This window comes from Phascolarctos cinereus, unplaced genomic scaffold, assembly GCF_003287225.1.
Source record: "Phascolarctos cinereus isolate Bilbo 61053 unplaced genomic scaffold, phaCin_HiC Scaffold_2;HRSCAF=192, whole genome shotgun sequence".
Taxonomy (NCBI): domain Eukaryota; kingdom Metazoa; phylum Chordata; class Mammalia; order Diprotodontia; family Phascolarctidae; genus Phascolarctos; species Phascolarctos cinereus.
The window spans coordinates 321451970-321477433 of NW_027555625.1; the positions used below are offsets into that span (position 1 = coordinate 321451970).

Sequence of the window (25464 nt, forward strand, 5' to 3'; positions counted from 1 at the left end):
GTGAAGTAGATAGAATGCCAGGCTTGGAGTCAGAAAGACTCATCTTCCTGCTTTCAAATCTGGTCTCACACACTTACTAGCTGTATGACCCTGGGCAAGTCACTTAACCCTATTTGCCTCAGTTTCCCCATCTATAAAATGAGCTGGAGAAAGAATGGCAAAGAAAATCCCAAATGGGGACACAAAGAGTCAGACGACTGAACACCGGCAATCTTGAGTAAGTCACTTTCTCCCCCCAGGCCTTGGTTTCCTCATCTGTAAAATAAGGGAATTGGACTAGATGATCTTTAGGGTCCCTTCCAGCTTTAAGTTTCTACAAGCAGCAGAACCAAAAAATATAAATCCAAGTTCTCTAACTCGAAATATGAGATCCTTCCCACTTTACCATATCATCTCTCTTTATAGCCAGTATATGTATATACTCATGGCAACCATGTTACCATAACACCCACACTTAAAGGGCCAATTCTGGTCCTAAAGCCACTGGAATTGATTCACCAATTCAATTCACCTCAATAATCATTGACATATTTATATGCATTTATTTGTATATTACATATTTCTATTATATTTTTTATTTTATATATGTATATGTTACCAATAATTTATATATTACAGCAAACACTCAAAACCTCAATCCCTCGGTCACTACCAGCAGCAGGGAAGGAAAACTGAAGGGAGCCTCTCCTCTGACTGGGTCTCCTTGAATGTTGCCTTTCATTTTTGCTCTCTTTCTCACCCAACAGAGTGAGCAAGAGGTGGTGAGGTAGCTCTGGGATTGGGATGAAAGCATTTCATGCACCATCCCCAAGCTCACTGACCCTAAGACAAGTCACACTCTTCTCCCATATTGAATCTCTTCATTAGTAAAATAGGCATTTGACCAGAAATGCTGGTTAAAAATCCCTCTGGGTATTATCATTTCTTTTTATCTTGGCTGAAGTAGCAGGAGTGGTGCAGGAAAGGGGAGAAAGAAAGAGGGGAACACTTTCACTGAAATGAGACACTTTCAGGGAAAGAAGAAGTCACCTCACTAAGAAAAAATCCTTTTTGTATCAGTTATGTCAAGCACCTTTTCATAATTTGGTTACCACTAAAATAATTTGGCTATTATTGGTTATTGTTCTGTGTGAACTAGCCAAAAAGCTTGTTTGGGTTTTGTCTTGCTGAGAATTTGCAAGTATATAGAAATAATCTCCAATGATTGGCTTTTTACACCAGGACAAGTTTAAATTTGAGATGTAAATCCCAGAAAAGATTTCCTAAGCTGTGATTAGTGTAGTGAAACTTGCTGTTTGAGACAAAAGCTCATAAGATTTTATTTTGAGTTGTCTGATAGATCATAATCCATCGATAATCAATAATCCACCATCTGAGAGAAATGCCACAAGCTACTCAGACAATGTGATACTGGTGGCAAGTCAGCATCAGGAAAAGCTTAGAGGACAATTTTAGCCTCTGTCTAAGATGGGATCCTCCTGGCTCAGTTTTCCCATTATGTTCCTTTGAAAAGGAATGTTACCCATCTGGCTATTCCTGAGTCTGGCTATGAGGTGGATTTGATACTGCATGGTTGGAAAACTGAATTATCTGAACGCAAACAGAGCTAAGGATATTTTATCCTGTCATATCTGGGCCCTTCAGTCTTTTCTGTCAGATTTGTGTCTTCCAGACTACAGGCTATGCACCTACAGCTGGTAGCAAACAGCGGGTACCAGCCAACAACCCCCCATCCTACCCTGGATGCAGCTTGTGCTCAGTTCCAATCAACCTCTTTGGGACCCCCTTGAGGCAGGGGCCACTCTATGCCCCTTGCAAGCAGGAAGCAGTTTCAGAAGCCAAGACCTTTGCCATTTACTCGAAAAGAATTTGGGTCTCATTTGTTTGAGGGGGGAATGATGAGGATAGGATCTGGACCCCAAAAAGTAAAAACCTTGCACTTTCCCACGTGGCCAAATCTCTGGCATTGCCTGAGGCTATAATCCTATCAACTGGCCTTCCATTATAGACCTAGCCCTTCATCTATTACCTCCAGATGGCCCCCAGCCACTTCTCACCCTTAATCCTATCTAGACTCCATTCTCCCTTGGCCACATGGTCCAGGTCCCAGGTTCTGTTCACCCCAACTTACTGGCCACTCCCATCCAGATCTTCCTGAGACCCCTCCTCCAGTCACCCCAATCCACTTGGCCACTCCTAGATCCCTCCCACAGTCTTTCTGTAGGTCCATCTTGTCTCCATTAAGGTGCTCAGATTCTTAAACTCTAACCACTGCTCAGATTCTTATAATCTAGCCAATAGCTCACTAATGTTCAGATTCCTCAAGAGTCTAGCCAATATGAGGATGTTCTAATAAACCTTGTCTTTGGCTGAAAAAAGGGGGGGGGCAGCTAGGTGGCACAGCTGATAGAGCACTGGCCCTGGAGTCAAGAGGACCTGAGTTCAAATCCAGCCTCAGACACATTACACTTACTAGCTGTGTGACTCTGGGCAAGTCACTTAACCCCAACTGCCTCATATTTAAAAAAAAAAACCAACCCAGAAAGAACCACATATATGATTTGCTCACATGTAGTAATGAGGACATCAGTACTCTTTTGTTTTCACCATAGACTGTATTGCTCCAAGTGGGACATCAAAAATGACAATGATGCTAAACAATGCTGACCTAGGACCTGAAGAGAATTTAAGAGAGAAAAGAACTGAATCCATGCTTTCAGACTATTCCTACACAATGTCAATGCAAACAGTTGAAAAAGGAAGAATTCAATCACCTAGTTATTTGTACTTGTTATGTTCCCCTCGAAAAAGTTTGATTTAAAAAATTTTTAAATAAAAACATAAAATTATTGACTTGGACAAATTGATATGAATAAAGTAGAGAAGCAAACTGGCTAATAAGGAGTTAAATCTGAGTCTCTGGGTCCAAACTCATTAGGCCAATTCCTCTGGCTCATATCAATATGCCACTTCATTCACATGGCTGCTCTCCCTGTTACCTATGGATAGCATGGCCTGATCAATCTCATTACAATGAAGCCCAAATTCATTAATAATGATTAGCCTCTTATTGTAAAGGGTTGTGTAATCAAAGGACTGTTAAAATAAAGTGCTAGGGAGGAAAGAGAAGGGAAAAGAGGGAGGAGAAAGAAAGAAAAGAAAAGGAGAGGATCACAGAATTTTTGAGTTGGAAGAAGCCTAGGAAATCATATAGGGAATCCTCTCACCATATAAAGGAGGAAATTGAGGCAGTGAAACAGGAGATGACTTTTCTAAAATTGTATAAGTAAGTAACAGAACCAGGATTCAGAGCTTTTTAAGAGAAAAGAGGAGAAAGGTTGAAGGAGAGGAGAAAGAAGAAAAAGATGAAGTAGGGAAGGAGAGGGAGTGATGGGAGGGAGAAGAAGGAAAAAAGTGTGGAGAGAGAAAAGAGTATGCGAGGAGTGGATTACTAAACCAGTAAGCTAGGGGAATGGTATAAATATAGTTTACCCTGATTTTAGCTAAGTTTTTTTTCAAGTTTAATCTGCATTATTAACATTTTCTCTATCCCTTTCTTTTTTTTCATTCAGTTTTATTTTATTTTCAGTTCTGAATTCTCTGTCTCCCCACCTTGACTCCTATCCATTGAGAAGGCAAGAAAAACAAAACCCACTACAAGTATCTATAGTCATGCAAAACAAATTCCTTCATTAGCCATGAGAAAGAAGGAAGGAAGGAAGGAAGGAAGGAAGGAAGGAAGGAAGGAAGGAAGGAAGGAAGGAAGGAAGGAAGGAAGGAAGGAAGGAAGGAAGGAAAAGAAACAAAGAAACAAAGAAACAAAGAAAAAGAAGAAAGCATGTTTCAATCTGTACTATGTCCATCAGTTCTCTGTCCGGAGGTGGAGAATACGTTTTATCATAAGTCCTTTGGGATTGTGGTGGGTCATTCGTGTTGATCAAAGTTACAAAGTCTTTCAAAGCTGATTATCTTTATGATATTACTTTTATTATGTAGATTGTTCTCCTGGTTCTGCTCACTTAACTCTGTATCAATTCATTTAAGTCTTCCTAGGTTTTTCTGAAACATTCCCTTCATCATTTCTTATAGCACAACAGTATTCCATCACATTAATATAACATAACTTGTTCAACCATTCTCTAATTAATGGGCATCCCATCAGCTTCCAATTCTTTGCCACTATGAGATATTTAGCTGAGCTTTTGGTAAAATATTCCATATTCTTATGGAGAAGATAGAAAGATATAGACTAGATCATAATATATTTAAATCGATTCAGAAACAGTTGGATGGCCAGACTCAAAGAGCAATTGTTAATAGTTCAATGCCAACATGGCAGGATGGCTCCAGTGGAATGCTGCAGGGATCTGTCTTTGATCCTTTGCTGTCTAGCATTTTTATCAATGATTTTAATAAATTCAGAGATGATCTGCTCATTAAATTTGCAGGTAACATAAAGTAGGGAGGCATAGCTAACACAATGGATGACCAAGTCAAGATTCAAAAAAAATTTTGACGGGCTAGAACCTTGCGCTAACCCAGGGATGAGGAACCTATGGCCTTGAGGCCACATGTAGCCTTCTAGGTCCTTGGGTGCAGCCTTTTGACTGAATCCAAGATTTACAGAACAAATCTTTTTATTAAGGGGATTTGTTCTGTGAAGTTTGGATTCAGCCAAAGGGTTGCACTTGAGGACTTAGAGGGCCACATGTGGCCTCAAGGACACAGGTTCCCCACCCCTTGGCTAACCCAATGGGATGAAATTCAATAGGGGTAAATGGATAAATGTAAAATCTTATGCTTGAGGACAAAAAAAAATTCACAAGTACAAGATGAGAGAGGCATAGTTAGCAGTTTACCTGAAAAGGATCCGGGTTTTGTGTGTGTGTATGTGTGTGTGTGTGTGTGTGTGTGTGTGTGTGTGTTTACCTAGCTCAATGTGATATGGCAGCCCCAAAAAACTCATGCAAAGTTGGGCTGCATTGAAAGAGACATACAAAGTAACTTCCAGCAATGAGAAGGGGATAGTCCCCCTGTTCTCTACCCTCATCAGATCTCATCTGGAGTATCACGTTCAGTTCCAAACGCCAGAGTCCAAGAAGGACATAGATAAACTAGAGAGTGTCCAGAGAGGAGAAATCAGGATGGTGAAGGGCCTTTTTCCATTTGGCCCCAGAGAACAGAATTTACAGCAATGGGCAGAAGCTACAAAGAGGCAAATTTAGACTATCCAAAATTAGAGCTGTCCAAAAATGGAATTGGGGGCAGCTGGGTGGTGTAGTGGAGAGCGTGCCAGGCCTGGAGTCAGAGACACATCTTCATGAATTCAAATCCAGCCTCAGACACTTACTAGCTATGTGACCTTGGGCAAGTCATTTAACTCTCTTTTGCCTCAGTTTCCTCATCTGTAAAATGAACTGGAGAAGGAAATGGCAAACCATTCCAGCATCTTTGCCAAGAAAACCCCAAATAGGGTCACAAAGAGTAGGACACAAGTGAAAAACAACTGAACAACAACAAAAGTGGAATAGTAGCCTATTTTGAGAGGAGCTGGGATTGCCTTCTTTGGAAACCATCAAGGCTGGATGACCACTTTCCAGGTATGTTATAGTGGAGATTCCTCTCAGGTGTAGATTGGACTAAGTGGTCATTGAAGTCCCTTCCACCTCTCAGATGCCATGATCCCACGATTCATTGACTGTTCATGATAGAAGAGGTTAAGCAGAGGCAGGGAGTAGCAGTTCCTTTGGAAGGAGAAAGGTTTTTTCTAGTCTAGGCTAAGTAAAAATTTGATTTCTTGAGCCCTTCCCTCATGTTCCCAGTTGCATGTTTGGATCCACTGTGGGGGATACACAAGAGAAAAAGCCCTCAGGCAGCTTATAATCTAATTGGAGAAATAAGTCAGCATATGATAAGGAATGAGACTAGACAGACATACTGCCTTGCGTGGCTCTGTGTACAATTGCCTGAGTGGCAGAGACTCAGGCACAGGGCACTTTGGAGGCTCCAGAAAGGCAGGTCAGTGTGGACTGGAGTAGACGGGGAAGATTTCCTGGAAAGGGAGCAGCTTGGTTTGGATCCTAAAGGACAGGTAAAATTTAAATAGTCAGAGGACGAGGAAGAGGAGGCAAAAGTGGAGAAAGAATGAGCCTGACTTGTAAGAAGGTGAGTTAACAAACAGAGCTCAAAGAGTGGGTTTAGGTACTAGAGAGGAAGAGGATATGAAGTTGAGCAAGCGAGAGGGGCCAGATTTTGAGGAGCTTTGACGGAGGCTAATAATGGTTCAGACCCTTGATTTATTTCACAGGGGTGTGGAACTCCTAGTAATGAAGTTCCACTGCCAATGCAAAGCAACATATAATCTGAGAGAGTTGCCTAGACCATTAAGAGGTTAAGCATCTGCTATGGGTCACATGGCCAGGATGTTCCAGAGGTGTTTCTTCAGCCCAGGTCTTCCTGACTCTTGGGCCTTATCAGTAAGCAACTCTGCCTGAAATTCATGGGTGATCATAGGATTGGGGGTTTGGCGCTGAAGGGGACCTTAGATATCCTTTTGCAACCCTTTGTTTTACAGATATAAAAGCCAAGGCCTAGAGTGATGAAATCGCTTGCTCAAAGTTATACAGTACATGGCAGAGTTGGAATTTGAACCTAGTTCTTCTAACTCCGAATCCAGCATTCTTTCCACTTGCCATGCTGCTTTGCTCATATATTTGTTTCATATACATTTAATTTTAGTTCATTTTCCAAAACAACTCTAGCTCCAAAACATATGGATCCAGGTTCATATTTTGAGGCTTCAATAAATCCCCTTTATGCCTCTTTTTTCATTTTGTCCTTATCCAGATAACTCTGGGAACTCCTAAGGGCCACGTATTCCATGGTTTGCCATACTTACAGAGCAAGGATCAGTATGGAAACAATAAAACATTTATTCAAAACACAAATGTACAGTAAGACAGTGGAAAGCAATTGCTATCCACACTCCCAATGAGTAGAACCTCATTCATCTGCCCTCCCCCCACAGCAATTAGAACTCCTCCACAAACCTATGACTCCAATAGGGAAGTCATGACTCTAGGATTCTTGACCTCTGCACGCAGTCATTGCTTTCCTTTCCTCAAGATGCCCTTGGAGCTCTTCCTTCCCGTTCCCAGAAGTCTGTCTGTCTTTACTAATTGATAGCTTCCTTATTCTTCCCCAATGCATTTTGCCTTCTAGTCCCAGGCATCCTGGGAAATGTAGTCTTTTCCCTATCTGGCATGCCTGTTACATAGTATTACACATTTGTACACATGCATACATTATATAGACAATGTGTATATAGGCAATACATGTTTGTGTAAATAACATTACACCAAATATAACGCATGTCTAATTTTGCACTTTAAAAACATAATAGGCATTCTATAATATTTGCACAGGTCCAACATGAGCTATGGGAACGCACATCTTCTATCAAACGGATGAAGTATCATATTGACAAAGTATTATAGAAGTGAGGGTGAGTGGGTCCATCACTCACATTTAGAGATTTAGAAAACACTTCTCCTTACTCATTTGTAACTTTCTGATAGCTTCTCCTCCTCTCCTGCTGAAGCAGCATGTTTGAGCAAAAGTCACTCCCTGCAACCACACACCTGCAAAGTCAGCGGGCAGACTAAAGAATTTGTCCAGATTATTTTTGCCCCATACCCCTATGCTCATACATCCAGTCAGTGAGCCCCAAATGCCCCTTCTGGTAATTTTTCTGGTAATTGATGGCCTTCCCTCTTCCCTTTACCTAAAAGGGTGGGCCTTCTCCCAGGCAGACGTTTGCAGCCCAGAGTCCCTGAGTTCCAGAGCAGTTTTTACTGCCCCTTGCTTGCAGGTTGCTAGCCTTCCTTTCCACATTGTGAATCCATAGGCCCTAGGCTTTGTGCACCACAGAACTTCCTCCGCTTCTGTCCATTCCTGGAGCTAGTCTGGGAAGTGACTAAATGTGGGTAAGGAATCTTCCAAATGGGGCTAACCAGAGCAGAGATGCCGGACATGGGCTAACCAGGCACTAGGAGCGCTGGGCTTCCTGCTGAATGTCTAGCGGGCTGGCTACAGGTGTCACCCTCATTTGCAGTGGTAAATGAGCCTGGTAGCAGACATCATATCCTTGGGCAGGATAGACCAAAGGCCCTGCCTACCTCTCCACCTCTCCCAGACCTCACTGTTCTCCCTTCTCATTCAACTTTTCTATCGACTATCACAAACTGCCAAACCTGACGAGAGAGAGCAATTTCCAGATTCGTGAGTTACCCCTTCTACAGGAACCTGAGACCCTGACTTTCTCCTGTATCATGGATTCTTAGCCTTTGTTGTGCCATGGACCCCTGTGGTGATCTGGTGAAGCCTATGGACCCCTTCTTATTTTTAAATGCATAAAAAATAAAATAAAATACATAGCATTACAAAGAAAGCCAGTTTCATTGAAATACAGATATTGATAGCCTAAATTAGATGGCATGCCATCTCAGTGAAGGGGTAGGGGAGGGAGGAAAAAAAATTAGAACTCAAAATCTTATAAAATTAAATGTTGAAAACTAAAAAAAATACCAATTAAAATAAAAGAAATACAGATATTGAATTTTTTTAAAAAACAAATGCATGGACTGCAGGTTAAGAACCCTTGTCCTATATAGTTGTGCCCCCTCCACACTTTCCCCAGACTGAAGGACCCAGTCTTGGCTCCATTTCATCAGCATTTGATTCAGCCAGATCTAGCATTTCTTCTTTTTTTTTCATAACAGCTAAATAGGGTGGATCACATCTTCTCTGTAATCTTATATTTTAAGTGTCCAGGAGGCAAGACTAAACTCAAGCTAGGGCTACTTTCCCAATGAAAGAGTCAGACTGTGGGCTGAGGTGCTCAGTCAGGCAAGGGAAGGCCAAGGGCGTCAGCAGCCCATGGATGAATCTGTCCAGCGTCTGGTCTCAGAGACAACAGAAATCACAGGACACAGGAGGGGGGGGCCATTCCTCTCCCTTTTCCCACCATCATCGCCTGCCCTCTGCCTAGATTCAGAGGTATCTTCATAGCCAGGGACCTGAAACTTCCAAATTTCATGAAGTAAGACACCCAGGGCCCCAAGAGGCCTGCAGGGCTCTCTGGGAAAGCCAGTGGCCTGAAATATCTGTGGTTTCTGTAAGAAGGGAATCTTCAGGTTAACAAGAGAGGCATCAAAGAGAAGCGGGAGAAAGGATCTGTTTTCAGTGCCTCCCACCTTGTTTCCAGTAAGAGTTTCCTTTATGCTATCAAACTGACAGACACCTTTGGTGCCCTAGGGCATTTTTTCTCCAGGAAATGGCCCTTTCCTAGTGTCTCTGGGGAGCTGTCTTAACAGTAAATCAAAAAATAAAATAAAATATATTTTAAGAAAAAGCAGTAAATCAACCTCTCTCCTTCATCCTGTTCATCAGCCTGTGAGAGCTGACCGGGACTTTGGACAATGTTGTCCCCACCCCCAGCCAGTCCTGCCAAATACAGGATGGAGAACTGTAACTCCCAGGGTCCTCCAATCCTCAAGCTGCTCCAACTGAACCACCCTGCCTCTCACTCTCACTGCCTTCAGGCCTAGGAGATGCTCCTAGAAGCCAACTTCCCAGGATGTGGTCAAGTTGGCGGCAGCATCCCCAGGGCAATCCTAGCTGGACCCCACCTAAACTTGGCATTGGAGGGCTATATGGGAAACATCTGGTCAGGTCCAAGGCCTTTTGTCCAGCCATGCCCAGAGATGACCAGTGGCAGAGTTGGAAATTTAGAGTCCCAATAAGGAAGTGAAAAAGAAGTTGACGTCTCTTCCCTTTTGGTGACTGTAGAATGAACAGTTCTGCTGTTACCAGAACAAGGGCTACATAGGGAGTATTTGTAATGATGAAGAAATGATAGGGATACATGATGGCCAGGCATCAGGGCCTGCTCTCTGTGCTAAGCACTATAATCACAAAGACAAAAATATCAACCACAATGAAAGGCCCCTGCCCTCAAGGAGCTTACATTCTGCTAGGATATACTATGTGCAAACAAAGAAGTAAACACAAAATAATTTGAGGAAGGAGCAAGTAATGGGATGTAAAGAGCTTCAAAAAGCCATAACACCCAAGTTAAGTCTTGGAAGAGGCTAAGGATTCTGGGGGAGGGGGGGAGGTGAGGAAAGACTACATCCAGGCATGGGGCACAGAGATGGAAATGGAATGCCGAGTTTACCAATATTTCATTCGATCCTCACAACAACTATGGGAAACACTATTATCCTTATTTGATAGATGAAGAAACTGAGGTTAAGTGACTTGCCCAGGGTCATACAGCCACTATCTGAGGCTGAATTTGAACTCATATCCTCCTGACTCCAAGCCCAGTGCTCTATCCACTATATCACTTCGCTGTTTGTCTTCTCTCCTAATAGAAGAGAAAGCAGATTTATTCTGTTTAGCCCATGAAGAGAAAACTAAGGCAATGGAATAGAAGTTATAAGAAAACAGATTTCATTTCAATATAACAAGTAATTTCTTAACAAGTAGAGTTGTCCAATTAACCTGTGAGGTAATGAGCTTCCTGTCAGTGGAAGTGCTCAAGCAGAATCTGAATATCCACCTATCAGGGAGAATTCATGGTTTAGGGAGGGAGGAAGATGCGCTTTTTCCTTCTAACTCTAGTTTTCTCAGATTCTACCTATAACTGTAATTATTAGCTCTTGTCAAGTATAGCTGCTGGCTTTCAAAAACAGAGTTGAGTCTCCTAAGTTTGAAGGGTTTAGCTAAACTAGATGCTAAATATCAATGTGCTCTTTGACCATAGAACCCTCAGGAAATAGCCCTGCTTGCATCAGCAGAGCCTCAAATTTGTAGGTTGGGTCAAAGCTCCAGCCCTCACCCCATGGCTCCTGGAAGGAGAATAGAATCTCCTGGGCCACTCTCTGATGGGGGCTGCCTGGTCAGTAGCTATGCCAGGAGCAGAACAGAAGTCTATATACAGCATTCATCAATCTGACCAAGGCCTTTGATACTGTCAGCCACAAGGGCTTGTGGAAGATCAGCAGCAGCACTTTGTATGCCGGTCTCTTGACGGCATGCTTGCCTGTGTTCTGGATAAGGACCAATGCTCTCCTCTTGTGCTTTCCCAGTCACCAATGGAGCGAAGCAGACTTGTGTGCTTGCTCCCATGCTTTTTGGTGTGATGTTTTCAGTGATATCGTCTGACACCTTCAGTAAGGACGAAAAGAGCATCAAGGTCAGCTACCACACTGACAGTAAATCATATAATCTGAAAAGGCTGTAAGCCAAGACTAAAGTAGAGGGAGAGTTGGTGCACAGCTTTTTGTTTGCAAGTGATCGTGCACTCAATGCAGCCTCTGAGGCTAAGATGCAGCAGAGTATGGATCGATTCTCTGCCACTTGTGCTAATTGGCCTTACAATTAACACCAAGAAAACAGAGGTTCTCCCCCAGCCAACATACATACATGTAACCATCAGTTACAGCAAATGGAAAAATTTTGAAAGCTATGGATTAGTTCACTTACCTTGGCAGTATACTTTCCAGAGATGTATACATAGATGATGAGGTTGACACACCCATTGCCAGAGCCAGCTCAGTGTTTGGGAGGTTCCAAAGGAAAGTATGAGAGAGAAGCTGCCTACCATACTGAAGGTCTACAGAGCCATTGTTCTGACTTCATTGTTGTATTCCTGTGAAAGTGGGACAGCATACCTGTGCCATGCCAGGAAAAAAATGCCATGCCATTTGAAGTGCCTTAGGAAGATTCTGAAGATCACCTGGCAAGATAAGGTACCAGACACTGAGGTCCTTTTCGAATGCTAAGCATTCAAACTCTACTACAGAGAGCGCAATTCCAATGGGCTGGCCGCATTGTTTGAATACCAAATGTACCTTTGCCTAAAAGACTATTTTAAGGGGCAGCTAGGTGGTGCAGTGGATAGAGCACCAGCCCTGGATTCAGGAGGACCTGAGTTCAAATTCGGCCTCAGACACATAACACTTACAATCTGTGTGACCATGGGCAAGTCACTTAATCCCATTGCCTAGCCACAAAAAAAAAAAAAGACTATTTTACAGAGAACTCACACAAGGCAAGTGCTCACATGGAGGTCAGAAGAAGCAATCCAAGGATACTCTCAAGATTTCTCTGAAGAACTTTGGAATCAATTGTGAGACATGGGAGATACCAGCACAGGACCACCCAGCACAGTGTGACTGCATCAAAGAAGCACTGTATTCTATGAGCAAAGCAGAATTGAAGTAGCTCAAAAGAAATACAAGATGTGCAAATTTAGAGAATCCACTCCAAATGTTCACATGGACTATTTGTGCCTGACCTGTGGTAGGGCCTTCCAAGCTCGTATTAGCCTGAGCAGACACACTGTATCTCAACCCCAACATAGTGATGTCATTTTGGTCCTCTTTGAGCAGGAAGGCTAACAACGAAACCATCAATGTCTTCAGACACACCAAACAGAAGGGTGGAGGTACTTACAAAGGAGCCCTGGGATGTGACTCACAATAGCAGCCCGAGGACTTCCTCTTTCCCATCAAGGTAGCAAATAAGCACCACAAAGAGGCTAATGGAACCTCTGCTACCCTGAGTCCAGGTTAGGGGTACAGAGGGAGCCTCTGAACATTCATCCTCACTGGTTGATAAATAGACTGAAAGGACAAAGCCAGAGAGGACCTTAGAAAATAGAATATCAGAGCAAGGGAAAAAAATCTTAGAGTCTCTTTATTTTACAGAAAGGGAAGTTGAGGCTCAGAGAGAAGGAGGGATATGTAACCTGGGCCCAACAAAAACTAACCTTAGGCAAATCCCATTTGCCCATCCTATAATTGGGTCCCCTCTTTCTTCCCTGCCTCCACTTCTGTTAGATGGATATCTCCGGAGACAAAAGTCAGGAGATTCTGAAACCCTTATGGGTTTCATGGGGCCATGCTGGCTGGGGCTGAACCCAAAAGAAAGAGGTACTTAGCTGTGGCCACAGAGTTCTAAACTCTCAAGCACAGAGACTAACTAGAGAGAGAAAAAAAATCCCTATTTCATATTTCTCCTTTTCACCCAAATATATTTCAAAGAAATCCCTGTTGAATTCTTTCTAGTCTACATAGTTCCTTCTTTGTTATTTGATGTCAAGGAGCTCTGGCCTGCTCAGCCCCTAACCCAGAGCCAAGTGGACAACCAGGCTATTGGGAAGTGCAATAGCGACACCTAGTGGGGACAACAGTACACATGGGTCCCAGTGGTCAGTTCATATGAAAATAACCTTTATTAGTTAACACGTTGTTCTCAGTCTTATCCTAACCCTTTTTGGAAAGTGAGGCATTGACATGTGTGCCAGTAAATGTGATTTGCTTCCTGAGGAAGGAAGTCAGGGTTATCCACACCGCCCTCAGCACCTTAGGTTTTAGACTTAAAAGGTACTTTAAACTTAAACTCCCTCGTTTTCAGATGAGGAAACTGAGATTCAGCGGGGCTGTGTCTTGCCTGATATCACCTAACTAGTAAATAGAAGAGTCAGAATGTGAACGTAGATTTCTCTGACTCAATTTATAGTGCACGAGTCCTTCGGGAGGGAACTCCCTGGCAGTTTGGGATAAGCCCAGAGGGACAAACAGATTATATGCTAGTGTCATATGCGATGTGAAGGACACTTCCTTTAACAAAAGGGGTCCTTTAGTGGCCTGCCAAAGCACCTGAAATTCATCAGTGTTATTTCTTTGTATTAAGACACCTTTGATGCTCTGATCCCATGGGTAAATGAATGAATGAAGGCATTTACCAAGTCCTTCCTGTGTGCCAAGCTGGGGCAGCTAGGTGGCACAGTGGATAGAGTGCCAGGCCTGGAGACAGGAAGACTCATTTTCCTGAGTTTAAATCTAGCCTCAGACACTTACTAGCTGTCTGAGTCACTTAACCCTGTTTGCCTCAGTTTCCTCAACTATAAAATGACCTGGAGAAGGAAATGGCAGACCACTCCAGTACCTTTGGCAAGAAAAACCCTAAACAGGGTCATGAAGAGTCAGACATGATTGGAATGACTGGCCAACAGCAATGTACCAAGCATTGAAGACACAATTAGAAAAAAAGAACACAGTCTCTACTCTCATGAAGTCCACATTGTGATTGAGAGATAATACGTCTAGGACAGTGCAGTTGCAGGACAGCCCACTCTTCCAGGGTAAAAAGTGAAAGCTTAGAGTCAGTCACATGGTAGGGCAAGTGCTGGCAAGCTGTGACCCACAGGACAAATCCAGCAATCCACCTGTTTTTGCATGGTCAGTGAGCAAAGAATGATTTTTATATTTTTTATTATATTTTTATTTATATTATATTTTATTATATATATTTACTTTTATATTTTATTTTAAAATGTAAAAACCATTCCTAGCTCATGTACAAAAACAGGACTTGACCCTCAGGCCATAGTTTGCTGACCCCTGGCTAGGGGGCCCCTGGACCAAGGGAGGGGTCGGATGGTGGATGAGGATAAATTCCACCAACGTACCCATTGCACCTGAGCCTGTTCCTGGCACCAGCCTCTGGCAACCAGTTCAGCCAAGGGCCCAGAAATCAGCCAGCCAATAAGACTTATTAAGTACATGCCAGGTACCTTCTAAGCTCTGAGGATACAAAGAAAGACAAAAAATGGCCCCTGCCCTCAAGGAGCTCACAATCTAATGGGGGAAACAACAAACAAACAAAGACATACAAAAACTCTACATGCAGGATAAAGAGGAAGTAATGAAGAAAGGGAAGTCCCTGGAATTCAGAAGGATTGGGAAAGGTTTCCTGTAAAAGGTGGAATTTTAGCTGGGACTTGAAGGAAACCAGGGATGCCAATAGACAGAAGTGAGGAGGGAAAACATTCCATGCATGAGAAATAGCCAGAGAAAATGCCTGGTGCTGAGAGAGGGAGGATGGAACAGCAAAAAGTACAGTACTACTGGATAGAAGAGTGCGTAGGGGGTTGCAAGGTGTAGGAAGACTGGAAAGGTGGAAGGGTTAGGGAGGAGGTAGGTTATGAAGGACTTTGAATGCCAAACAGAGAATTTTATATTTGATCCTGGAAGTGATAGGGAGATACTATAATTTACTGAGTATGGGGGTGACATGCTCAGACCCAAAATCATTCAGAAAGTAAACTATGTGTTCATGAGAGAACAATCCTCCACAGTACCCAGAGTGTACATCCCTTCATTTCTCTGAGCCTTGGTTTCCTCATTCCCATCCCCCCTTATAGCTCAGACTTTCTTATAGTAACCCTCACACATATACATGCATGCATGCATGCATGTATACATGCACGCATTCACACACACACAAAAAGAAGGACAGGACCTATTCCTAGGATCAGAAAGTACCCACTGTAGCATATTCACCTCCATTCAGATCTTCTAGGAATTCTTCTCTTCACCTCTATCCTGACCAGGTATTTTCCCTCTTTTTCCATCAAGACAATGTCTAAAGTTTGAGTATCTAGGACTTCCTGATTGATAAAGGCTCATGCAATGTCTGAGCTAGAACACAGAACCCTAGAGTAGGGGTGGGGAACCTGCAACCTCAAGGCCACACGTGGCCCTCTAGGTCTTCAAGTTCAGCCCTTCGACTGAATCCAAATTTCACAGAACAAATCCTAGAGAAGAAGGCAGCATGGGGCAATGGAGCCAAGCTATCTGATTTCAAACCCTGCCTCTGATATTTACTGCCTGTGGGTAAGTCGCACTGCCCCTGGGCGACCACCCTGGCCTTTGTAAAATGAGACGGTTGAACTAGCCAGTCTCCAGCGTCATGCCTGTTTCTAGATTCTGTAGCAGGATCTGGGATGAAAAGACAAAAACGAGCTTGCAAAGAGCTTATACAAAATGAATGTGAGATAGTGGGCAGAGTGCACAGCTGGGTGGGTCAGGAAAGACTTCTTAGAGAAAAGGGCTCTTGAGCTGAGTCTCAAGGGAAATGGAGGATCATAAACTGTGGGATTGAAAGGGAGTGCATTCCAGGCAAAAGGGACAGCCAATGCAAAAGCACAGGAAAAAAGCAGGTATGGTTGAACTGTAGAGCAGAGGTCTCCGGGAGGGAGAGGGGGGTGTAGCCCCCTGCAAGACTCTGGAGTGGCTCCAAGGGGGCTGTGGATTGACCCAAGAGGGTATATGATCAACCAATAAAAGAGTGGGAAGGTGGGTCCCATCTCATCCTACTCTTCATAGATAATTGCTGGCTTGCCTTCGACAGCTACCCCACCCCACCCAACATCTACCCTGTCCTCCATGTCTTCCCACTGCTGAACTCCTATGTGGCTGCCCTGGGCTTGGTTCCCCTGGGCAGTTATAACCTAACCCAGCCCAGACACCAGCAGCACTAAAATTCCCTACTCTTTCTTCATCGTCCCCATAGCCAACCCAAGGTAGGCTCTGTACTCCTGGGCAGCAGCTGTTAAGTAGCCCACGCTTTTCATTCTTCAGTGAGTAAGTGTATCATGGTGTGAGCAGGAATGGATGGATAATGACTACATTACCTTTTTCTCCAAACCCACCTCTTTTTTGAACTTCCCAATTTCCCTCAAAAGACCATAATTTCTTTTTCAGTCTCCTTATCATGCTTGATTCTTCACTCATCTGAAACTGCACTTTCCAAAATTATTGGTGATCTCTTAATTGCCAGCTTAGTGGCCTTTTCTCAGTCCTGTTACTTCTTGGCCTCCCTGCAGCAATTAACACTATTGACCACTTTCTCCTCCCAGATATTCCCTTATTCCTGGATTGTTGTGACACAGCTCTCTCCTAGTTCTTCCCTACCTGTCTGACCTTCCCAGTCTCTTTTTTCAGATCATCATCCATATTACTCCTCATCTAATTGTGGATATACCCCAAGGTTCTGTCTAGGGTTTTTTCTTCTGTCTGTATACTCTCTCACTTGGTGACTTTATCACCTCTATCATGGGCTAAAAAAAAAAATTTAATCTTCAATTAATAAAAACCTACTTTCTCTCCCTCCCACTTCTCCCGTTCACGTTGAAGAAAAACAAGATCCTCCTAATAGATATGCATAGCAAAGCAAAGAAGATCCCCAAATGGGCCTTATCAAAAGATAGATAGAAGAGAGAAGAGGAGGGGAGGGGAGAGGAGAGGAGGGGAGGGAGGGGAGGGGAGGGGAGGGGAGGGGAGGGGAGGGGAGGGGAGGGGAGGGGAGAGGAGAGGGGAGGGGAGAGGAGAAGGAGGGGAGGGGAGGGCAGGGGGGAGGGGAGGGGAGGGGAGGGGAGGGGAGGGAGGGCACGGGGAGGGGAGAGGAGGGGAGGAGGGGAGGGGAGGAGGAGGGGAGGGCAGGGGAGGGGAGTGGAGGGGAGAGGAGGGGAGAGAGAGGAGAGGGGAGGGGTGGAGGGGAGAGGAGGGGAGAGGAGGGGAGGAGAGGGGAGGGGAGTGGAGGGGAGAGGAGGGGAGAGGAGGGGAGGAGAGGGGAGGGAGTGGAGGGGAGAGGAGGGGAGGAGAGGGGAGGAGAGGGAGGGGAGGGGAGGGAGAGGGGGGAGGGAGGGGAGGGGAGGGAGGGGAGGGAGGGGAGGGGAGGGGAGGGGAGGGGAGGGGAGGGGAGGGGAGGGCAGGGGAGGGCAGGGGAGGGCAGGGGAGGGGAGAGGAGAGGGGAGGAGAGAAATGGTTAGGTAAGATAGATAGATAGATCTTATTCTGTACCATCAACTTTCTTTCAGAAGATGGGTATCAGTCCTCTGGAATCATGGGTGTTCATTATGCCAATCAGAGGTCTCAAGTCCTTCTAAATTGTTTGTCTTTTCTGTGGTGTTATTATTGTATACATTGTTCTCCTGACTCTGCTCCCTTCACTTTACATCAGTTTATATAGGTCCTCCCAGGCTTCTCTAAAACTTCCCTTTCATCATTTCTTACAGCACAATAGTATTCCAACACATATGTGCGTGTACATACAAATATATAATGTGTTATATACATATACATTGTATATGTGCACCTATGCGTGTATATATGATGGATGTATATATTCCATAATTTGTTGAGTCATTCTTTAATTGATGAAATACCCTTCATTTCAGTTCTTTTCCACTGCAAAAAGAGTATACATATGGATCTATTTCCATTTTCTTTTATTTTGGGAGTTATTGTTGGATCTAAGAGTACACAGAGTTTAGCAACTTTGGGGTCATAGATTCAAATTGCTTTCCATAATGACCATTCATGGCTCCTCCAACAATGTGTTAATGTGCCTTTTTCACATCCCCTCTAACTTCTGTCATTTTTCTTTTTCGTGCACTTGGCCATCTGATTGGTATGAAGCAAAACCACAGAGTTGTTCTACTTCAAATTTGTCTATTGATTAATGATTTGGGATGTAGTTTGGATTTCTTTCCTTGAAAATTGCCTATTTGTATACTTTGACCATTTTACCAATAGGGGAATGGCTCTTATTCTTATAAATTTGAATCAGTTCTTTATATATCTTGGAAATGAGATCTTTATCAGAGAAACTCGCTGCACAGATTTTTCCCATTACCTGCTTTTCATGGATTTAACTGTCATCTGTATGATCATCTACATATCTCTCTTCCCTTTCATTACTAAACTCCTTGAGAAGGTTATCTACATGAGTGCCTCCACTTTCTCTCCCCTCTCTCTCTCTTTCCTCAATTCTCTGAAGTCTGACTTCCCACCTCATCATTCCACCAAACCTCCCTCTCTAAAGTTACCAGTGATCTCTCTTACTTGCCAAATCCAGTGGCCTCTTCTCAATCCTCATCCTTCCTGATCTCCCTGAAGCATTTGATACTATCCTTCATCCTCTTCTCCTTGATACATTCTTCTCTCTAGGTTTTTGTGACATTGCTTTCTCTTGGATCTCTTCCAATTTGACCATTTCTTTTCTATCTCCTTTATTGCATCCTCCTCTGTATCACTCCCCTACTCTGTCAACTCCTGTAGCTCCCTATTGACTCTCGGATCACATATTCTTTCATCTTTATATACTTTTTTTAATTTTTATTTTTGTGTAAGTTTCGTGATAAGTATAATCATTCATGCAGCACAGTGAGCCACCTCTCCCATGTGATCTAGCAGTTAAGATTCTTAGTTTTCGCCCAGGCAGTCCAAGTTTGACTCCAAACATGGAAACATCTTGAGGAGGCGGTGTGCTACAGTGGATAAAGCTGTGTACTTAGTGTCAGAAATACCTGGGGTTCAAATCCTGCCTCAGAAACTTACTATATGACCCTGGACAAGTCATTTAAACTCTGCCTCAGTTTTCCCATCTGTAAAATTAGAGAATTGGACTCAATTACCTTCAAGCTCTATATCTATAATCCTACTTAAATAATGTATAAGTGATATATACATATATCATACATAATGAGCACATATATACATTTTATATGTATACAAATATATATACACATACATATATACAAATATATATACACATATATACATACATAACCACACACATACATTTATTGCAGTAGCCCATAGCCTACTGGTGGGTATATATGGGATACATGCTCAATTTTTTTTTACTGATGCTGTATGTTCAAAAGAGAGTTTAGAGATCTCTACTATAGAGTGAGAGAAGAGAAATAATGTATAATAAAGCTGGAAATATAGGTTAAGGCTAGGTTGCAAAAGGTTTTAAAGTAAAAAAGAAGAGCTTACATTTGATCCAAGAAATAATAAGGAACCACTGTAATGTATTAAATAGAGGAGTTACATTGTCAGACCCATCTGCCCTTTAGAAAAATATTAACAGCCAAATAAAAGAGGGATAGGAAATCTCTGACCCTCTGAGCCTATAGAATGTCAGAGCTGGAAAGAACCTCAGAACAAGGGAGAGAGTGTTAGAGAGTGGAGGAACCTTAGAACAGGATAGCGAGAAGACTAGAGAGCATGACACAGAAGGGCAGGTTGAAGGGAATATTTGGACCTTTAGCCTAGAAAGGAGAAAGGATCATGACCTTTTTTTTTTTTACCAAGAGTAGTCTTCTGAAAGATTATTGAAACTTACCTTGCTGGATCTCAGAAAGCAGAGCTAGGAGAAATAGGTGGAAGATGAAGGGAGCCAAATTTCAGTTTAACATGAGAAAAAACTTTATGATTTGGGGCAGGGAGGGGTGGTTGGATCTATGATTCCAATAGTATAGAGAACGGCCAGAGATGAAACTTCTTCTACCAATGAAGATGAACAATGCGTCCACAATTTATGGGCTTAGCTGTGTGTGACACTGAAATGTTAAGTGACTTGCCAAAGGTCACATAGCCAGGATATATTGAAGGTCAGGATTTGAAACCCCGTCTTCCTAATTAATATTTATTTCATGGTACCTCTCTCAACAAAAGTAAAGGTACTTCCAGCCTAGACCACTTAGCCATCATCTGGAGGAGCAATCCTTGTAGAAAAGGGGTCCATTGTCCTCACCATCACCAATACCAACCACCAAGCAGCGGTCACCAATTAGCAGGAAAGCCCAAGAACCCTGAGAATACTAAAAAGACCTATATAAAATGATGCAGTGAAATGAGCACAAACCAACAATTGTTGTTATCCAGTAACAACAACAATGTAAAGAGAAACATCTTTGAAAGACTCAAGAACCCCATTCAATGCAATGACCAGCCATGACTTCAGAGGGCTGACTGATGATGCAGCCTGCTGCCCACCTCCTGACATAGAGGTGATGGACTCAAGGTGCAGAATGAAGCAATACATAAGTGGACACAGTCAAGGTGGGGATTTCATTGGCTTGACTGTGCATATTTGTTACAACGGTTTTCTTTTTTTCTTTTTCTGGTTTTCAAATGGGAGGAGAAGAGGGGAAGAAAGAGAGTTGGGGAGAATGTTATCCCTTCAAAAATATATAACAAATTTAAATAAATAAATGAATGAATGAATGAATAGGTAGATAGATAGATAAATGAATAAATAAGGGGGGAAAAAAGAGGTCAATGAAGCATTTCTTTAAAATTCACAGAAAACCAGAAGGAATTGCAGAACAGCAGAACAACTTTGAAAGCAACATATTAACATTGTATTCTTAAGAGGAAAAGTGAGCTGTACATAATAGAGATGATCAATTTTGGGTATAATTCTCCTTTTCTATATAGATGGAAATCGTTGTTCCATCTGGTGTCTATTAAGTTTAGATTTTTTTTTAACGACATGAGCTCTGTGAGCTCCTTTCTCCTTGTGCCCCTAGAACTTAGCACAGGGCCTTGCACATAATAAACACTTAATTAGTGCCTTTTTATTCATTCATTTCATTCATGGGTGGTATTCAAGCAAAGGCTGTATGACCACTTTTCAGGGATGTTGTGGAGGGCTGCTTCTTCAGAAAGACTAAGGGGTGGGGTGGAGGATTTGAGGGTGGCATAGATTGAGCTCGTCGGCCTCTGTGGTCCCATTCAGTTGTGAGATCTCCTGATTCTGCATAGAACATATGATATTAGAGCAGGAAGCGATATAGAATATAGAATGCTAAAGTTGGAAGAGAACTTAAGGACCATCTGATCCAGATTCTCATTTTGCAGAGGAAGAAGCCAGGGGTCAGAGAAAGGAAGTGACTTGTCCAAGGTCACTGAGTGATCTAGTGATACCATCAGGACTAGAATCAAGGCTAAATTAGATTAAAAGTTAACTGTTTAAATTTAGACAGTTAAATGTAACTGTTAAATTCTCAGTGTATTTCTACCTCAGAAATCAGCAAATGCTAAAAATCAGAAATTAATTTATTATTGTTTTATTGACTTGTAGACTTAAGAAAGTGGAGAAAATATTAATAATTCAGATTAAACTTTAAAATGTGTCATGTATACTTTTTTCCCCAGAGAGTGGGTTGTGCCCTCCCACCCTCACCCTACATACCAGATGTACATTTTATATTCTATATGTTCCAAAACAGGAATGGGGAACCTGCTGCCACAAGTGGCCTTCTAGGCCACAATCTGCAAGGCCACATGTGGACTTCTAGGTCTTTGGGTGCAGCCTTTTGACTGAATCCAAGTTTTACAGAATAAATCCTTTAATTAAGGCGATTTGTTCTGTGAAGTTTGGATTCAGTCAAAGGGCAGCACTTGAGGACCTAGAGGGCCACATGTGGCCTCAAGGCCATAGGTCCCCACCCCTGTGCCAGACAAACTGAACTATTTCTCAATCCTCTCTGCCCATCCTACCACCATCCATGGATCCCAAACCCATCTGCTGAAGACCTTTGAGGACCATTTCAGCACATCTGTGATAGAATCCACATCTAACTCCCACACATGACGCAAAAGGTGGCTTTTATATCACAAGTCACGCCCACTACCCTCAGTCTCTCCCAATAAACACTCTGCACCAGCTGGGCATATGGTGCCTGAAATTCTATTCATTGCCACGGATTTAAATCGTTGTCTTACCTGCTAAGAGCAACACATTTGTTAAGGGACTCAGAAAAGAAAATGTTTGTGAATGATCTTTGAGGTCTGTAAAGGAGAAGACAAGCCTTCCCTCCAAAGCATGCCCCTCACTGCTTCCTCAGTGATATTGGTTTTCAGGGATGGACCCAGGGGCACAAGTGGGGCGTTCTTCCTTCCCCTGTACAAATATATAGTTCCAGACTATACAAACATTTCACACTTTAGCCACAAGGTGGCACCACAACTCCTTCTCTGAGAAAGCAAAACTTTGGTCCCGCTAGACAGCCTGTCTAAGGGTAAGAGCAGAAAACCTATCCCTAATTCTTCTCCTGGACCTCTTCCCTCCTCTCGCTCTCTTCCCTCAACACCAAGAGAAGGAAGGACCAAACATTTGGGAGAAATGAGCCCAGAATGGTTGGAGGTTGGAAGGGGAGGAATAATGGAGGAGATAGCTGCCTTCATTTATTTGAGTCACTGCAGTTGAAAAGGGCAATTAGATTTGTCCCACTTGGCCTCAGAGTACAGAATGGAGATCAATGGGCAGAAATTCTAGCCCCTTAGATTCCAGTTCCTTGTAAGGACATCCTTCCTGACAATTAGAACTGTCCAAAACTGACTCAAGAGGGAGTAAGTTCTCTATCGCTAAAGGTCTTCCCCTGGAGGTTGGAAGACCACTTATTCAGAATGATTTAGAAGGGATTCCTGCTCAGATATGAGGGCTGGACTAGATACTGCCTGAGTTCTGAGACATAGCTCTGAAATTCCACATTTCTGCTGACCTGGCCACGGATTGGTCCTCTGGCTAAGGACCGTGCGGCACTGACCGGGGTCTGGAAGAGTTTGTCCTTTGTAAGTGGTATAAACCGGGTCTCAGTTTGTGGGGTAAAAAGAGGAGCATTGACCATTCTGCTTATGCTGCCAGAGAAATCTGTCTTTGCCTCACTCCTCTATTAAAAAACCAGTCTGTCAGTCTATAAGCATTTATTAAGCACCTGCTATGTACCAAGTACTGTACTAAACACAGAAGATACAAAGAAAGGCAAAAAATAGCCCATGACCACTAGGAATTCATATCACCTATCACCTGAGGTTCAACAATCTAGGTCCAGTCTATTTGTCCAGCCTTGGCTCATACCTTTCCCTCCCACCTAAACACCAGGCACACAATTTACATTGCCTTTGCTCCAGACCAGGAGTGGGGAACCTGGGGCCTCAAGGCCACATGTGGCCTTCTAGGTGCTTGGATGCAGCCTTTTGATTAAGTCTAAATTTTGCAGAACAAATTCTTTTATTTAGGGGATTTGTTCTATGAAGTTTGGATTCAGTCCAAGGGCCACATCTGAGGACCTAGAGGGCTCAAGGCTGAAGGTTCCCCATCCCTGTTCCAGACAAACCAGACTATCTCTCAATCCCCTCTGCCCAACCTGCCATCATTCATGCCTTTGCCTGGAATAGACCCCAAACTCATCTGCTGAAGACCTTTAAGGATCACTTCAGGTGTCAGTCACCTCCTCAATGAAGCCTTCCTGAACTTACCAAATGAAACCAACCTCTCCCTCCTCAAATTTCTCATTAGCACTTTTCTTCTACCTCTCATTTGAACTTGCTTCACTCTCCTTTGTATCACAATTATTTGTGCTCACATTTGTCCCCTCATTAGGTTGAAAGCTCCTTGATGCCAAGGCCTTTGTCTAATCAATCTTTGCACCATTGTGCTGAGCACAGGGCCCTATCTATACATTCATTCTAGGCTCTTCATAAATGTTTATCATGTTTCATTGAATCCGATTTTTCCATTTTCCAATTGGCTACCACTAGGGGGCAGGGCTTACTCTTGGAAGGAACTGGAGTCCAAAGAAACTCAAGTGAGTCCTGGCTCAGGCACCTCAGACTAGAAATGGAAATAAATTTGAATTTAGTCTCAGGTCCCTCGTTCCCAGGCTAAGTGCCTCATCCGGTTCACTTCTATGTCTTGTCATCTTGAGTTTCACTTCCTTCCTGATCCCAGGTGCCCTGCCTAAGGGCTGCTGAGCCCCAAGGCACCAGAGGGACAAGACACTGTTCCAAAAGCAGAGTGCCCTTACAGGACACAGGGGGTCATTCTGCAGCCATAGGACAGAGAGGCGGAAGAGATTCTAACTCTTATCTAGTCCGATTCCCACAATTTCTGGATAAAGAAACTATAAACAGAGAGGAAGTGATTTGCCCAAGGTCACAAAGCTAGTAAACGACAGAACCAGGTTTTTGAACATCAATTCTCTTATCCCAAATCCAGTGATCCTCATATTACCTAATGTTAGGTTTTCTGGCACTAAAAAAAAGTTCATTTATAAACTCGACACCAAAAATGTATCCCTCATTGCATCCATACACATGTTGTACCTTGAGTAGCTAGCTACCTTGTCTACTCCTAAGGATTCCAGCTCTGAGTCCCACCCAGTCCTCTATGGCTGGGACAGAAAGTGGCCAAAGTGCTTGCTTCAGCAGCACATATACTAAAATTGGAGCGGTACAGAGAAGATTAGCATGGCCCTTGTGCAAGGATGACACGCAAATTCATGACGCGTTCCATATTAAAAAAAAAAAGTGGCCCACAAAAATGTTTCGTCATTATAATTCTCTGAAGATAGGAACTATCTTTTGCTTTTCTCTCTTCTCAGACCTTAGCACAGTGCTTTTATAGAGTAAGAGGAGAGAGAGAAGAGAAGAGAGAGAGAGAGAGAGAGAGAGAGAGAGAGAGGGAGGGAGGGAGGGAGGGAGGGAGGGAGGGAGGAGAGAAGGAAGGAAGGAAGGAAGGAAGGAAGGAAGGAAGGAAGGAAGGAAGGAAGGAAGGAAGGAAGGAAGGAAGGAAGGAAGGAAGGAAGGAAGGAAGGAAGGAAGGAAGGAAGGAAGGAAGGAAGGAAGGAAGTTAGGTGGTGCAGTGGATAGAGCACCAGCCCTGGAGTCAAGAGGACTTGAGTTCAAATCTGACCTCAGACATTTACTAGCTATGTGACCCTAGGCAAGTCATTTAACCCTGATTGCCTTG

The 25464-nt window shown here is 43.2% G+C and overlaps 1 non-coding gene across 1 annotated transcript; it reads left to right on the forward strand.

Annotated features, from left to right (window-relative positions):
* Window positions 1-24907: 24907 nt before the first annotated feature.
* LOC144456118 (U6 spliceosomal RNA) lies at window positions 24908-25014 on the forward strand. Its single transcript, XR_013485019.1, has one exon. It is a non-coding gene; the product is annotated as a U6 spliceosomal RNA (small nuclear RNA).
* The last annotated feature ends 450 nt before the right edge of the window (window positions 25015-25464 follow it).